The sequence below is a fragment of the Oncorhynchus mykiss genome, chromosome 2 (genome assembly GCF_057628025.1).
Source record: "Oncorhynchus mykiss isolate SJ-2025 chromosome 2, ASM5762802v1, whole genome shotgun sequence".
Classification (NCBI taxonomy): domain Eukaryota; kingdom Metazoa; phylum Chordata; class Actinopteri; order Salmoniformes; family Salmonidae; genus Oncorhynchus; species Oncorhynchus mykiss.
In genome coordinates this window covers 95,207,670-95,214,854 of record NC_143023.1, presented here as the reverse complement: position 1 = coordinate 95,214,854, position 7,185 = coordinate 95,207,670, and positions in this window count along the sequence as shown.

The following is a 7,185-nucleotide window of genomic DNA, read 5'->3' as shown; positions in this document are numbered from 1 at the left end:
CATGTGACTAACAGAAATGTAATAATGTGTCCCTGAACAAAGGGGGTGGGGGGGGGTCAGAATCAAAAGTAACAGCTAGTATCTGGTGTGGCCACCAGCTGCATTAAGTACTGCAGTGCATCTCCTCATGGACTGCACCAGATTTGCCAGTTCTTGCTGTGAGATGTTACCCCACTCTTCCACCAAGGCACCTGCAAGTTCCCAGACATTTCTGGGGGGAATGGCCCTAGCCCTCTGATCCAACAGGTCCCAGACGTGCTCTATGGGATTGAGATACGGGATCTTCACTGGCCATGGCAGAACACTGACATTCCTGTCTTGCAGGAAATCACGCACAGAACAAGCAGTATGGCTGGTGGCATTGTCATGCTGGAGGGTCATGTCAGGATGAGCCTGCAGGAAGGGTAACACATGAGGGAGGAAGATGTCTTCCCTGTAACGCACAGTGTTGAGATTGCCTGTAATGACACGCTCAGTCCGATGATGCTGTGACACACCGCCCCAGACCATGACGGACCCTCCACCTCAATCCCGCTCCAGAGTACAGGCCTCGGTGTAACGCTTATTCCTTTGATGATGAACGCGAATCTGACCATCACCCCTGGAGAGACAAAACCGCGACTTGTCCATGAAGAGCACTTTTTGCCAGTCCTGTCTGGTCCAGCAACAGTGGGTTTGTGCCCATAGGCGACGTTGCTGCTGGTGATGTCTGGTGAGGACCTGCCTTACAACAGGCCTACAAGCCCACAGTCCAGCCTCTCTCAGCCTATTGTGGACAGTCTGAGAACTGATGGAGGGATTGTGCGTTCCTGGTGTAACTCGGGCAGTTGTTGTTGCCATCCTGTACCTGTCCCTCAGGTGTGATGTTCAGATGTACCGATCCTGTGCAGGTGTTACACGTGGTCTGCCACTGCGAAAATGATCAGCTGTCCGCCCTGTCTCCCTGTAGCGCTGTCTTAGGCGTCTCACAGTATGGACATTGCAATTTATTGCCTTGGCCACATCTGCAGTCCTCATGCCTCCTTGCAGCATGCCTAAGGCACGTTCACGCAGATGAGCAGGGACCCTGGGCATCTTTCTTTTGGTGTTTTACAGAGTCAGTAGAAAGGCCTCTTTAGTGTCCTACATTTTCATAACTGTGACCTTACCTGCCTACCATCAGCAAGCTGTTAGTTTAAACAACCGTTCCACAGGTGCATGTTCATTAATTGTTTATGGTTCATTGAACAAGCATGGGGAAAAAGTGTTTAAACCCTTTACAACAAAGATCTGTGAAGTTATTTGGATTTTTACGAATTATCTTTGAAAGACAGGGTCCATAAAAAGGGACGTTTATTTTTTATAAATTTGCAAACATTTCTAAAAACATATTTTCGCTTTATTTATTAAACCTTTAATTGACTAGGCAAATCAGTTAAGAACAAATTCTAATATACAATGACGATCTAACCCGGATGACGCTGGGCCAATTGTGCGCCGCCCTATGGGACTCCCAATCACGGCATTATGGGGTAATGTGTGTAGATTGATGCCTTTTTAAAATGTAATACAATACAGCCTTATTCTAAAATGTGAAAAAAGGGAAGGGGTCTGAATACTTAACGATTGCACTGTATATACAGTACCAGTCAAAAGTTTGGACACCTACTCATTCCAGGTTGTATTTTAATTTTTTTTACTATTTTCTACATTGTAAAATAATTGTGAAGACATCTAAACAATCAAATAACACATGGAATCATGTAGTAACCAAAAAAGTGTTAAACAAATCAAAATATATTTTAGATTCTTCAAAGTAGCCACCCTTTGCCTTGATGATAGCTAAGCACACGCTTGGCATTCTCCTCAACCAGTCTCATGAGGTAGTCACCTGGAATGCATTTCAATTAACAGGTGTTCCTTTATTAAAAGTTAATTTGTGGAATTTATTTCCTTATTAATGCTTTTGAGCCAATCAGTTGTGTTGTAAAAGTCAGGGGTGGTATACAGAAGATAGCCCTATTTGGTAAAATACCAAGTCCATATTATGGCAAGCTCAAATAAGCAAAGAGAAACAACAGTCCATCATTACCTTAAGACATGAAGGTCAGTGAATACAGAACATTTAAATAACTTGTCTTCAAGTACAGTCACAAAAACCATCAAGCGCGATGATGAAACTGGCTCTCATGAGGAATACCACAGGAAAGGAAGACCCAGAGTTACCTCTGCTATGATGAAACCGTCTCTCATGAGGACCGCCACAGGAAAGGAAGACCCAGAGTTACCTCTGCTGCATTGGGAACTTATCCAATTAGAGGGACCAGCCTCAAATTGCAGCCCAAATAAATGCTTCAGAGTTCAAGTAACAGACACATCTCAACATCAACTGTTCAGGGGAGACTGCGTGAATCAGGCCTTCATGGTCGATTTGCTGCAAAGAAACCACTACTAAAGGACACCAATAAGAAGAGACTTGCTTGGGCCAAGAAAGACGAGCAATGGACGTTAGACCGGTGGAGTCCAAATTTGAGATTTTTGGTTCCAACCGCCGTGTCTTTGTGAGACACAGAGTAGATGAACGTATGATCTCTGCATGTGTCGTTCCCACCGTGAAGCGCAGAGGTGTGATGGTGACACTCAGTGATTTATTTAGAACTCAAGGCGGACTTAACCAGCATGGCTACCACAGGATTCTGCAGCGATACGCCATCCCATCTGGTTTGCACTTAGTGCGACTATTATTTGTTTTTCAACAGGACAATGACCCAACACACTTCCAGGCTTTGTAAGGGCGATTTGACCAAGGAGAGTGATGGAGTGCTGTATCAGATGACCTGGCCTCCACCATCACACAATTGAAAGGGTTTGGGATGAGTTGGACAGCAGAGTGAAGGAAAAGCAGCCAACAAGTGCTCAGCATACGTGGGAACTCCTTCAAGACTATTGGAAAAGCATTCTTTATGAAGCTGGTTGAGAGAAATGCGAAGACTGTGCAAAGCTGTCATCAAGGCAAAGAGCATCTACTTTGAAACATCTAAAATATATTTTGATTTCTTTAACACTTTTTTGGTTACTACATGATTCCATGTGTAATTTTGACGTATTCACTATTATTCTACAATGTAGAAAATAATAAATATAAAGAAACCCTTGAATGTGTAGGTGTGTCCAAATTTGACTGGTACTGTCAATACACTACCGTTCAAAAGTTTGAGGTCACTTAGAAATTTCTTTTTTTTTAATTTAAAAGCACATTTGTCCGTTAGATTAACATCAAATTGATCAGAAACAGTGTAGACATTGTTAATGTTGTAAATGACTATTGTAGTTGGAAATGGCAGATTTTTTATGGAATATCTACATAGGTGTACAGAGGCCCATTATCACTAATCATCACTCCTGTGTTCCATTGGCATGTTGTTAGCTAGAAAACCCTTTTGCAATTGTTAGCACAGCTGAAAACTTGTTCTGGTTTTAAAAAGCAATACAATTGTCCTTCTTTAAACTAGTTGAGTATCTGGAGCATCAGCATTTGTGGGTTCGATTACAAGCTCAAAACCTTTCTTCTGAAACTCGTCATTCTATTCTTGTTCTGAGAAATGAAGGCTATTCCATGCAATAAATTGCCAATAAACTGAAGATCCCATACAATGCTGTGTACTACTCCATTCACATAAAAGCATTAACTAGCTCTAACCAGAATAGAAAGAGGCCATGGTGCACAACTGAGCAAGAGGATAAGTGCATTAGAGTGTCTAGTTTGAGAAACAGACGCCTCACAAGTCCTCAACTGGCAGCTTCATTAAATAGTACCCGCAAAACACACGTCTCAACGTCAACAATCCCTGATGTCACTGGAGCGAGACTGCGTTTTGTAAACTTGACCTTTTGCACACGTACTTCACAGAGTAGGGCAACCCTAACGGAAAGATGCAAATAAAGAAAGTGACAAATCACAAATATACAGCCATCGTTATACTGTTGTCCTGCACATGTAATGTGCTTCCTTGTGTCTATCGTCAGAATAAACACCAATCAACTGGCCTCGCTGGCTGGACAGTCCTTTCTTTAAAAACACAAGGCAAGAGATTTACGAAGTAAGATCACAGATGTTACACTTGTGCTGAGACCAGTCTTATTGTCTAGACGGAATCCTTGGGATGTCCCTACCCCATGGCCATGGCTAGAAGGGATCCAGCTGTTGTCAAATTCACATCAGATTTGATTTTTCATTCAGTGGAGGCTCCTCAGAGGACCATCCTAAGTGAATTTCATAAAAATTGAAATAGTGAAACATAAAAAAATCATAACTATACTAAATATATTAATGTCAGCAAATAATTGATTACCACACACTGTTGTGCAATGGTCTACAATAGCCTCAACAGCACTCTCTGGGGTAGCACCATGGTGTAGCCGGAGGACAGCTTGTTTCCGTCCTCTGGGTATATTGACTTCAATACAAAACCTAGGAGGCTCGTGGTTCTCACTAGAGGTCTTCATGGATCCACCTGTACCCAAAAACCCGAGACCCGATCCGGGACCCGAGCGAGTCCAGATCCAGAATTCTAAATGCGTGTCACAGGTCTTGGTCGGATCTGATAGAATTGTCTTGGGTATGTGAAAATTTAACTGGCCAGTACAGACCAGAATGCAACGGCTGAAGTAGAGAGAGACATTTGATCATTTATGCTGATGCTTTTCACAAGCATGAAGCCTGTGGATCCAGCAAGTTGTTGGCCAATAGCTTGTGGTTGGCCAATAGCTTGTTGTTGGCCAATCATAAGTCATCAAAGTGGTATTAGGTTGCAGTCATAGAGCCTCTGTGTGTCAAAAGTTAGGATATCTAATCGATGGAAGATGGAATTAAATTGACTTAATTAAAAGTCGGAGAAGGATAGGCTACAACGACCAAGAGCCAACAGGTAGGCAGGCTGCTACTTAATATTCTGAATGGAGTAGTTATTTGTAACTGTAGTATGACAAAGCACATGCATTGCAGCCTCAGTTAGCCTAGCTAGCTAGCATTAGCTAGCTTAACTAGCTTCTCCCGGCTTGATGCAGTCCAACAGGTACTACATAATCATATTTGATGATGAATAAAATAACCTAGCTACGGCAGTTAGTCTACTATAGCACGCGTCGGCTTTTTGTCGGTTGCTGTCTCTCCCTCCCTCCTACCTGTGTCACTCGCCCCCAGTACGGCCTCTCTCTCCTCTCGCACTTTATCAGCTCCAGTTAATAAAGTAGCTTTTTAAAAAAAAATTTTTTTTAATTCTGCTGCTTCCCCCACTCTGATCGGGTCTGGATCTGACCAGATCTATACGGAATGGGTCTAGCTGTCCTCGGGTCCGTTCAGGAGGGATCTAGTTGTCCTCGGGTCCATTCAGAAGGGATCTAGTTGTCCTCGGGTCCGTTCAGAAGGGATCTAGTTGTCCTCAGGTCCATTCAGAAGGGATCTAGTTGTCCTCGGGTCCATTCAGAAGGGATCTAGTTGTCCTCGGGTCCGTTCAGAAGGGATCTAGTTGTCCTCGGGTCCATTCAGAAGGGATCTAGTTGTCCTCGGGTCCGTTCAGAAGGGATCTAGTTGTCCTCGGGTCCATTCAGAAGGGATCTAGTTGTCCTCGGGTCCGTTCAGAAGGGATCTAGTTGTCCTCGGGTCCATTCAGAAGGGATCTAGTTGTCCTCGGGTCCATTCAGAAGGGATCTAGTTGTCCTCGGGTCCGTTCAGAACGGGTCTCTATGTAAAAAAAAAAAAAGTATAGCCACGAAGGGTCCAGTTGGGAAAGCCCCAGGTCCATTTAGGAACGGGTCCAAAACGTGGTAAACACCTATAGTTCTTCTTCTCACCCCCTTCAATAGACTTACACAGTAATTATGATGACTTCCAAAGGACGTCCTCCAACCTATCAGGACTCTTTCAGAATGAACTGACATGTTGTTCACCCAATCACAGGATCAGAGAATCAATCTAGTACTGAAAGTATAAGCTACAGCTAGCTAGCACCGCAGTGCATAATATGTAGTGAGTAGTTGACTCAAATTAATTTCTTCAAAAATAAAGGAGACGCAAGCGAGAGTGAGAGAGCTAGCTAGCTATATTTTGTTGTATTTTTCACTTTCACTTACTAAGCTAGTGAATGCAGCTAGCTAGTTTAGCCTACTCAAACAGAGAGAGATATGATAGCTAGCTGGCTAAGGCTATCCAACACAGGAACTCTTCCAAGTCAAGGTAAGCTTTTAGTTGTATTAATTTATTGCCACCGGGGCCCTCCGGTGTAAGTGCCAAACTGCTTGCTGTACACTGTACTGCATGATTGTAGCGGGTTTACTAACACATTCGTTTTTAGTAGCTATGTTGACAATGATGTTAGCTAATTATGGTGACAACGATGTAGCCTGTGTGTAGCGGTTAGCAGTTATGGTATGAAGTTTTAGCTTGGAAAAGTTTTTTCGCCTGGTCACAGACAGCTGTTGTGTTGTGCACTGAAGTACACAAGCGAAGGAAAAAGGTGAGGAGGAGGAGAACTGTTCAAAGTAACGGGTAATCAGAGAGATTATTCAGAACTTGATACTAATCACTTAGGCCTGCAAACTACAGTATCCTTCCCACAATTTGAGATCTCTGAGATTTTCTTTAAACCAATAGCCTAGTTTGCACCGTCAGTAAAAACAAGACAGGAATTCTGTCCCAGGCCCACAATTCTGTCGCGTTAGCCTACTGTGGATGGCATAAGAGATGAGACAGCGAAATACGACAAGTGTTTATTAAAATAGGCACATAGTGCAGAAAAGGGTAATCAGACCAGTAAATATAAAATACATGTAAACCTGATTTATTTAATATTCTATTTAAAATCAGTATCCATGATAGCAACATTTTAGAGTTTCATAACTAGGATTGAGTGCTCTAGTGCCTAATAAAGGAATATTGAGAGGTAAACTGTTGGGATTTGATTTATTCATTCCCACAGAACAAGTGCATAGGCCCATGTGTTCATGAGTGAATTCCCCCCCCTCACACACAAATGCATTAATGTTTTTCAGGTGCCGTAAACAAACAGACATGTCTGTACTACTCAATGCAGTGTCTGAGATAAAGCTGTAATGGTGTGAATTATGCTCACGTTGTGTCCCCCCCTGATGACATAACTGCATGGCGTGATGAAAAGAGGTCTTATGAATCAACAACATTCCATAGAA